General features: G+C 36.6%; 1 long non-coding RNA gene across 1 annotated transcript; it reads right to left on the reverse strand.

The window, feature by feature from the left end:
- Positions 1 to 9216: 9216 nt before the first annotated feature.
- On the reverse strand, positions 9217 to 9955 carry LOC127641613 (uncharacterized). The gene is made up of 3 exons (XR_007970193.1): positions 9886 to 9955; positions 9520 to 9735; positions 9217 to 9354 (listed from the first exon to the last, which is right to left on the reverse strand). It is a non-coding gene; the product is annotated as an uncharacterized LOC127641613 (long non-coding RNA).
- Between the last annotated feature and the right edge of the window lie 45 nt (positions 9956 to 10000).

Below are 10000 nucleotides of genomic sequence, written 5' to 3' on the forward strand. Positions count from 1 at the left end.
TGTGGTGGAACGGGAGCTTCGTGCCCTGGATGTGCATCCCACAAATCTCCATAAACTGCAAGATGCTATCCTATCAATATGGGCCAACATTTCTAAAGAATGCTTTCAGCACCTTGTTGAATCAATGCCACGTAGAATTAAGGCAGTTCTGAAGGCGAAAGGGGGTCAAACACAGTATTAGTATGGTGTTCCTAATAATCCTTTAGGTGAGTGTACTTGTATGAGATTTGTTTGTAAGGTGGAGTTGGCTTGCGACCTCCTCGTGACTTTGACGCTGGCTCTACCAATTTAACTGCAAACTATTCTTCTGTAAAATTTTACTTAGTTAATTGAATTTCACGACTCCTGGTCTTCTTTCATCATATCTGGACCTGGATCTGACAGCTGTTAACCCCATAACAGTGCTAACCTTAAAAAACACTTAAATGTCAGCCCCTTTTTTGTGCATAGACATAAAAATGCACTAAATTAAAATGACGACTCGTTGGGCCATGTTTTCTCATTAAAATCAGATGATTTCCTATAGAATGTAAGGGAATAACTCTAGAATAACCTCCCTGATCATGTTTGGGGGCCCAGAAACACTATCCTAATTTAAATCTAGATTAAAGACACATCTCTTTAGCTAAGCATTCAATTAACACATATCATAATTTTGTACTATGTGATGAAATAGTAAAAAGTGCACATGACCATCTTTTGCCTGAAATAATATGAACAGCAGCAATGCTAATCTTTCTCCTGTTGTCTCGTTGTTTGTATCTCAGGATGCTCAGCATATTTTACTAGAGATTACAGCAGCTCCAGTTTGGATCCAGCCTCACTTGGTAAGACTTCTAATGACATCAACACTCTTGAAGACAATGTGTTTAAACAGTTTTCAGATGTTAAATTATATTTTAAAGTGTTTAAACTAATTTCAGTTTTTATGTCAGGTGGTACAACAAAAATATTATGTTGTACCACCTGACATGGAAAGTGTACCACCAACCTACCCATACTTGAAATTAGCATTTTTTATCAGTATTTGAGAGAGCTCTACAAACTTTTCACTCTGCCAAAGAGATCAGTTAGGCTCCTCTGGATGATGCATTATCGTGTTTACTGTTATTACCTTGTAAATTCATAATAATATTTGAGAATATACAAATTGCTGGACAAAAGTTTCTCAATTACCTCAATAGATTTAAAACTACTGATATTAAAAAAAAAAAAACAATAACATGAAAGGCTTCAAACCTAAAATGATGGCACTGTTTTAAATTTTTTATTATTAAGACACCATGTTAAATTGTTTTCTTAGTCTGTTCATTTGTTCAGACAGTTGCACCACCACCTGACATTTTGGGGGTTTAATGCTGCCTTCAGCAATAATCATAAATAGGCCTAGTTTCCTAGTTTAAAAAAAAAATGATTGTAATCACGACTTCAGAAGAAGAAAAACAAAATAATATGTATTATTAAATGTAAAAAGTAATGATTTCAAACGAAGGTTTTCTAGATTATAGTGATACATGTCATGAAGTTATAAACATTTTTTCAAGGGAAATAATGCTCTTGCCACAACATAACTTTGTGACAATGTTTAGAAAAATATATGAGCGATTTTTAAACACAACTGTCTGCTTATACAGATTCTATCTTTCAGTGCTAATTGCTTTGTGTATTTAAATGTTCAATTGGAAAACACTGAACTGTTCTTATTCTTGCATTTTTCTTTTCTTATTCTTGCTTTGTTATTAGGGCCACCAAAATGAAGACGTCAAGCTTTTGGGGCAAACCTTGTTCATTTAAATGTATAACCTGTTTGCATACTGTTTTTTTCTGTTTGTGCTTTGTTCTATAGTAAATGAACGAATTTTTGAGTCTGTATCGTTCATATGTCGTTGAAAAAGTCCCTAAAATAGTTTTGGGCCAATGAGGACAACTTAAATTAGACCACTTATAATATGTCCTCCCATATTATTATAAATGTTGCAGTTATGTAAGTCACGTATTTGTGTTAGCTGGGTGAGACCCTCTGAAAGCATCAAAAGCAAAATATAAATATTTCTAAGTAAAATGTTTTTGTCACTAAATTGTTTTTAAGCTCACCATGTCCAGTATTCAGAATTCAAAACATTTATTCACAAATGTTCTATTTTTTGCCAAGCGGAGCCAACCAGTCCTGTGCACGTATGCCAATTAACCATGTGCGCCAAACAGAAGAAACTGAGAAGCCATACTAAAAATGTCTAGCAAGCAAGCGATAGCTAAACCAGAGTGTATCACTCACACACTTTGGGTTCACATCGAAGTCAAGCCAAGGCATAATACTCTATTCTAACTTAAGGTAAGATGTTTTGTTTTTTTTTTTTTAAATCTTTGCAGTGACTGAATTGTGATTATAGAAATGCTTTTTGAACATAAGTTGAGTGTGTGGGCGTGTCCTTTCCGGTGTTGTGCCGAATTTCGACCCCTTGCCAAATTATTACCCCCCCTCGTTGAAGTCAGTACCTGATTGCCTAATCCTAACACTAACCACTCCCCATAACTAATCCTAAACGTACCAATAGAGGGTACGTTTAGGATTCGGCGGGGGTTGAAATTTGGCACAACACATGTTTTTCGCACGCTGGAAACGGCGCTGTCCATGGTTCTGAATTCCATACATTATCCTGTATTCCAGAATCCACTTCTTCAGGACTTCATAACAAAAACTTAACTTGAATCATTACAATAAGGGTGTTGCTTATTTATAACGTTGAAAATATGATAAATGTAAAGTATCTGAATTTCTTTAATCAATGAAAAAAATGTGTTGTACAAGGAACAGCAGTTATAATACATACTTCTACCTAATACATTGATCAAAGTTAATTGAGTAGAGTGATCACTAGGAACATGCTATAACCTCTGGAACATGAAAAAAGGTGAAAATAGAATAATTTCTTCAGAATAATATGATTGTAATATACTTACAGTAAGGTAGGTATTGGCAGTATTCAACATGTAGTAAGTCAGTCTGATCACTAGCAAAGCACTACAACCATTGGAACAGGAAAAAATACTTTAGGGGAATTACAGTAATGTTTTCTTGAACTTATTAGTTTATTGTACGTACAGTAAGGGAGTTATTGTCAAAATTTCACCTATAGTAAGTCAGTATGGTCACTAGCAAAGCACTACAGCCTTTGGAACAGGAAAAAATACTTTAGGGGAATTACAGTAATGTTTTCTTGAACTTATTAGTTTATTGTACGTACAGTAAGAGAGTTATTGTCAAAATTTCACCTATAGTAAGTCAGTATGGTCACTAGCAAAGCACTACAACCATTGGAACAGGAAAAAATACTTTAGGGGAATTACAGTAATGTTTTCTTGAACTTATTAGTTTATTGTACGTACAGTAAGAGAGTTATTGTCAAAATTTCACCTATAGTAAGTCAGTATGGTCACTAGCAAAGCACTACAACCATTGGAACAGGAAAAAATACTTTAGGGGAATTACAGTAATGTTTTCTTGAACTTATTAGTTTATTGTACGTACAGTAAGGGAGTTATTGTCAAAATTTCACCTGTAGTAAGTCAGTCTGGTCACTAGCAAAGCACTACAACCATTGGAACAGGAAAAAATACTTTAGGGGAATTACAGTAATGTTTTCTTGAACTTATTAGTTTATTGTACGTACAGTAAGGGAGTTATTGTCAAAATTTCACCTATAGTAAGTCAGTATGGTCACTAGCAAAGCACTACAACCATTGGAACAGGAAAAAATACTTTAGGGGAATTACAGTAATGTTTTCTTGAACTTATTAGTTTATTGTACGTACAGTAAGGGAGTTATTGTCAAAATTTCACCTGTAGTATGTCAGTATGGTCACTAGGAAAGCACTACAGCCTTTGGAACAGGAAAAAATACTTTAGGGGAATTACAGTAATGTTTTCTTGAACTTATTTGTTTATTGTACGTACAGTAAGGGAGTTATTGTCAAAATTTCACCTGTAGTAAGTCAGTCTGATCACTAGGAAAGCACTACAGCCTTTGGAACAGGAAAAAATACTTTAGGGGAATTACAGTAATGTTTTCTGGAACTTATTAGTTTATTGTATGTACAGTAAGGGAGTTATTGTCAAAATTTCACCTGTAGTAAGTCAGTCTGATCACTAGGAAAGCACTACAGCCATTGGAACAGGAAAAAATTATTTGAAAATTGTACTGTTTGGGGGGGGGGTACAGTTGTAAGACCCAGGACCAGATAATAATATGATGAAAGAAGACCAGGAGTCGTGAAATTCAATCAAATAAGTAAAATTTTACTGAAGAAAATTTTGCAGTTAAATTGGTAAAGCCAGCGTCAAAGTCACTAGGAGGTCGCAAGCCAACTCTACCTTACGAACAAATCTCACACAATTATACCTTTTCCAAGGACATGCATTACATAATTGTTTACTTCTGATTGGCTAAGACAACATAAAGTCTAAACAATAATACATTTTTGATAGATAAGTGGGTATATCGCCGTTAATCAGAGTATTTGTCGTCCATTTCCGAGATTTAAGTCCGTGGTGACCTTCTTCCAGGGTCCGAGAATGTTTTAGGCTATATCACAAAGTTCAGAACCTGCAAAGAATATCAAACGCACACACACACACACACACAGAACACTGACAAACAACAGTTCTCTTCGAGGCTGAAGAAGGCCTGAACTCATTATCAGAAGATCAGTCCACCTTAACAGGCTGATAAAACATTTCACTCCAGGAAAGCAGGAAAGATAATATGCCCCTTTACTCCACTCCCTAAAGAAATACACATGAGATGTTCACTTAATGAACATAAGGTGAAATTATGTATAAATTGACCCTCAAACTTATACAAGTCAACTAAGACAGATATATAGATGCAGATATGTGGATATTGTTGTGAAATATGCAATTATTCTATTCTAATCATGGCTTCTGGTATATGAAGTATTTCTGGGTCATAGTAAACCACAATTGTAACTAATAAAAAGTGGTTTTATAATGAAAGGTACCATAAGTAGTTGTTAAACAATTTATTAAGAATGTGTTTACTGTAAAACACTTGTATTAATAATCATTGTAACCATATATTGAGAAAATAGTTTATTAAGAAAAACACCTCAACTTGTTTTATAAAGATTTTTATTATGAAGCTGGTTTATTAAGGAAAATACTGTAAATTGTTTTATAAATATTCTTATTATGAAAATGGTTTATAAAGAAAAACATACCACACTGAATGTTGTAAGCATTTATTAAGCAGATGATGGTGGCAGAGTAGAGAGGAGTTGAAAATATATTAGAAAGAGCTTTGCAAAAGAAAGCAGAAAAATGCCATCATTACCGTCTATGTGTTGCGGACGAGATACAGAAGATACAGCGATGATGGAAAGCTCCAGAAAAAGAGGACAAAGAGACGAAGAGTTTTATATGCAAACGTCCTAAGGGGTCTTCCAGAAATAATGACAGTTCAAGATTTTGTGTTTGACCAATTGGCTGTAAAAGACTGAATGTATGCAGAGGGAGTTTCCAGGAGGGGATTTCTGAACATGTCAAAAAGTTGATGGACTTTAAAAAGGACTGTAAAGGAATGTCCAGCCAGAGGCAGATTCACCAAGGACGTCTCCGGTGTTAGATACCTTGCCATTGCACCTCATGAAGTTAAAAGCTTGTAAATTATTTGGTTTTGATTTACTTACAATATATATATATATATAATATATATGCAATACATGAGTACAGAGTCTCTCTCGCCGCTCTCTGAATCCCAAGACAATTATCATCAAAAGGCCCCTTGCATGTGAACACAACCCAAGGGCACACACTGGAATGCACCTAAAAGAAAATGAATACAGAAATGATTAGGATACATACTTGATTGTTGAATTTTTAATAAGAATAAAGTAATCATTCAAAAGGATATATATAAAAAGGATATATATATAATTAAATTGAAGAGACAGGGGATTCTGACCCCAACCCTTCAGTACGTACAGTAAGGGAGTTATTGTCAAAATTCCACCTGTAGTAAGTCAGTGTGGTCAGTAGGAACATACTACAACCTTTGGAACATGAAAAAATCCCTTTGGTGAATTACTGTAACTTTTACATAAAACATTTTTGCGTACTGTATGTACAATAGCCTACACAAAAGTACACTAAAGCAGTCTAGGTGAATACGCAGCAAATATCAAACCTGAAACTATTTTTACCCTGGTTGGGTTTTTTTTTAAACTTGACTATGTTCATGGTGCTGTCCACGTAGGCTATGTGGTCCTGAAGGTCCTACATGATCAAGTCTGCAAGTTGCTTTTTATATTCGCTTCGCATTTTTGCGGAGTTCCGCGTTCAATATCTCATGAGCTGAATATTGTTACTACACAAATAACATTGTTTTAATATTTTAATCTCCTCAAAACGAGCTTTCCTTCGGGTTTGCACTTTGCAGATGGTCCCTTCTTAGCAGCCTGCGCATAGAGATCAATGTATTTTGTCCAGTGTGAAGGAAAGATCGTTTTGAGGAAATTTATGTTGTAGCTTCTGGTGTTTTATCTGTAGTTATATGTGATAGGTGTTGTGTGTAGCAACAACGTTTAGTTCACGAGTTACTGAACGCGGAAGTCCGCGAATGTGCGAATATAAAACCAACTTTACCTAAGTAAGACAGGACAGGAATTAACACATCACACTCTCATACTCTCAGTTCTGTAGTCTCTGTGAGAAGTGCGAAAAGATAAAATAATTAACCCCTGCCCCCATTAACACCTTAACTGCATCTGCCATCACTATTTCAAGTACACACTTAACTACAAATACACATTTTTCGATGGATAAAGACTATATACATTGACAAGGTTAACTGCAAGATATTCTAGAAACATAATCCACCCTCTTTAACTATATTTAAGAATTATACAACTGTAGAAACCCTCCGTTCAAAATGGCGCGCGGGCGGCAATTTGAAAACGCAATATGAGCTTATTAACACAAAACTTGGAATATACATAAAAATAACGACATTCAAGCACATTAAGTGACTCAACTCAGCATTAAAACATGTCATCCACTGATATTGATCAAACTCTTGACTTAATCTATTATATATCAACACTTTACTTCAGAGCTCATTTACAACATACCTGTCTCGCTCAAATCCAAAGCTGTTCTAAGCTTTGAGCGAGACGCGATTGGACGACTCAGCAAGTGGAAATGACGTCACTCAGCCATAAAACTCAATACACTATTTTAAAACAAAAAACAAAATTTTTTCCCATATTCTATACAGAATATGAACAGCATATGTGCAAAGAAACAAAAAAAAATACAATAGAAATAAATTCAAGCAGGATGACAAAGTTTGCTGGAACGATCACAAAATTAAAAACGCTATACTCTCCCCTCCTAAATTTCAGCAAACTTTAAGGCCTTAGGTGAGATAATTTCCCTTAAAGAGGAATACCCAGACTTCAGTCATTCAAACGAATAGCAAAACATTTTGCTTGGGGGAAATATTCCCAGATAGCAATAAGTCGGCGGGCCGCTGGCGGTGCTCCGGCGGCAGTAGAAGCGGCAGAATGGCGATATCGCAAACACGTTTGACGGTGCACCGCCGGCGGCAGCCAAGCGGCAGCCGCCTTCCTACCGCCTTCGTTCTGCGGCCGGCCCGCTGGCTATCCGCCGTTCCGCCGCCGTTATATCGAAGGCGGACCGTCGGAGGCAAACGCTTTTTCCGAGCGATCTGCCGCCGCTTATTTACAGTAACTGTCATTGAAACAAGATGTCAGATCACTGAAATATAAATAACAGAAAAATACAAACATTATAGGCTATACACACACACACACACACACACACACACACACACACACACACACACACACACACACACACACACACACACACTAAAGAACATGCAGGTTTCCAATTCAATTTTGGTAAAAAAAAAAAAAAATTTTAAAAACACTATTGTAACACAATAATTGTTAATAATATAAAGAGGTCAGCTCTGGGATGAAAAGAATTACCAGTAAACATAAGCAATGAGGATATTTGGTACCAAATAAAGTGCAGGATACCAAATAAATTGAGGTATAACATCATATTTACAAGTCATTTCTAACAATAGGTTAAGTGGTAATAATTTAGAGTAAAGCTCTGGAGTAGAATATACCATTATAACTGCAATGCTGACCTGTGGCACAAGGATTTACAAGCTATATTTAACAATAGAATAACAGTTAAGCATTGTGATGGAATGAAAGTAGAATTTTTGTTAATGTGCAATATCAAATATCATGCATGAAATAGGATTTACAAACCATAATAGAATCGTTAAGCACTGACGGAATGAAATAAGCCAATACTAAAGTCACGGTAAGTAGAATATTTGATACCAGATAATGTGCAAATATCAAGTATTAGATGTATAATCTAGGATTTACAAGCTATATTTAAAAATAGAATAGTTAAGCACTAACAATGAAATAAGCAGCAAATTGTATATGAAATAATTGATCTTTGGTATCAAGGAATGTGCAGGATAACAGGTATAATATACATTTTGACATTCAACTTACAAATGACAACAAGTGGGAATAAATATAATTAACAGCAGAAAATCTGGCTGTAGAGAACACAGCCAATCAGAATGTCTGGAGAGGTTGGGGACTGCGTGGCGTAGTGGGCTAAGAATCACCGGTTTTCCCCGACCTCCAGAATGAGGCAGTGCAAATTGGCATATCTTCAGTGATTCCTCGTGCGCCTGTATAAAAGGACAAACCATCCCATATTCATCCAAGGAGCTGCCCTCAAAGCAGGGTCACGAGAGAAAAAAAAAACAAATTGGGTGAGTGTAGTCTGACACTTTTAGCAGGCTTTTTTAGGGGTCTTGATGTTACTGACTGCAGGATAAAGAAAGGGTTCCAGTTGTCAGTGATGCTGGGGTGTCAGTAGTCAGCCTAGGTTTAAGGGGTCGGCTGTGGGTCCCTCTCAGCTGTGCGGCACCTTTTTCCACCTTCATGTTCAGATGCTCCTTTCAGGTAACGCGCAACGTTAACCTGGATCGCCTCATCAGTGGCATCCTGGGTTGCCGGGTTCTTCCGGATGGCTCCTGTAGAAAATAAAGATCTGTCATTCCATTTGAATGGCATAAGGTCATACACATCTACTTAAAAAATATCCAACTTACTTTGAACAATGGTCTTCAGGAACATGTCTCTAAAACATGCTTTATCCCCTACACCAGTCCAGGTTGTATTGATGGAAAGGTGATTAGAGAAGATACTCTGAAGCATTCGCCACACGGTTGTCTTTAGGTCCCTCCCACATTTGATTGCCAAAAACCGAAGCTGAAAATACAAAAAAAACATGTTACAAATTACATTTCTCTGAAGCTTCTCATAAATTTAAAATGTGACAGGCTGTGGATTCAGACTGTAGAATATGCAGTGTACGATCTTAATTTTACTTTTTAGATTACCCTATGGCGTTATAAACGAAATCGGCACACTTACAAATTGTTACTGGAGCTCTTTATCCTGCCTCAAACTGTTGTCAAGCAACGCCAAATCTTCCTGGGTGTCTAGGGGGGAGTAACAGATCCCCTGGCAGGGATAACTCTCCAACAGACACATTGGCACTGAAATGTTGCAGCATAGCATTTTGTTGTCCATGCTACGCACAACATCGCCAAATTCCAAGACGTCGCAGCATTAGGGTTTGATCTGCACCTACAGGGGTTCCCAGAATAAAAGAATAAAGTAGTCAGTCCTGGTCCTTCAACTACTAAACTATGACATTTATATCTAGGTCTACTACATGTACAGGTGGCCCCAGTGGGAATTAAACCAACAACCACAGGTGTTGTTTGCAAGTTGTACCCGATTGCCCAGTGCGAGGAAATGTCTTCAACATTGTCCCAACTTGCTTCACCTGCTCTTGAAGTGAGCCACCGTCACCTGGGAAGTAACAATATATTGATTAGCAATACACTAA

This window comes from Xyrauchen texanus, unplaced genomic scaffold (assembly GCF_025860055.1).
Source record: "Xyrauchen texanus isolate HMW12.3.18 unplaced genomic scaffold, RBS_HiC_50CHRs HiC_scaffold_1173, whole genome shotgun sequence".
NCBI lineage: Eukaryota > Metazoa > Chordata > Actinopteri > Cypriniformes > Catostomidae > Xyrauchen > Xyrauchen texanus.